Source organism: Sinocyclocheilus grahami, unplaced genomic scaffold, assembly GCF_001515645.1.
Source record: "Sinocyclocheilus grahami isolate Dianchi unplaced genomic scaffold, SAMN03320097.WGS_v1.1 scaffold16203.1, whole genome shotgun sequence".
Taxonomy (NCBI): domain Eukaryota; kingdom Metazoa; phylum Chordata; class Actinopteri; order Cypriniformes; family Cyprinidae; genus Sinocyclocheilus; species Sinocyclocheilus grahami.
Window position 1 is genome coordinate 15 of NW_015516038.1, and position 254 is coordinate 268.

Sequence of the window (254 nt, forward strand, 5' to 3'; positions counted from 1 at the left end):
GTAGGAAGGAAATGGATCCATAGTGCGGACAATCTCACCTGCACTAGCTCATTGAGCACCACAGCATCAAAGCCGGACAGGTACTGCACATAGTACCTCTGCATCACCGGGCCGTACTTCCGCACATGTGCCCTCAACTCCTCCATGTAAAAGATCAGCTCTGCGATGTGCCTAAGAAAACAAGCAAGAATGAAGGTATAAAAACAGCTTTGGTTTCACATGCATTTTTCCCATTCATTTTCTCCATAAAGACT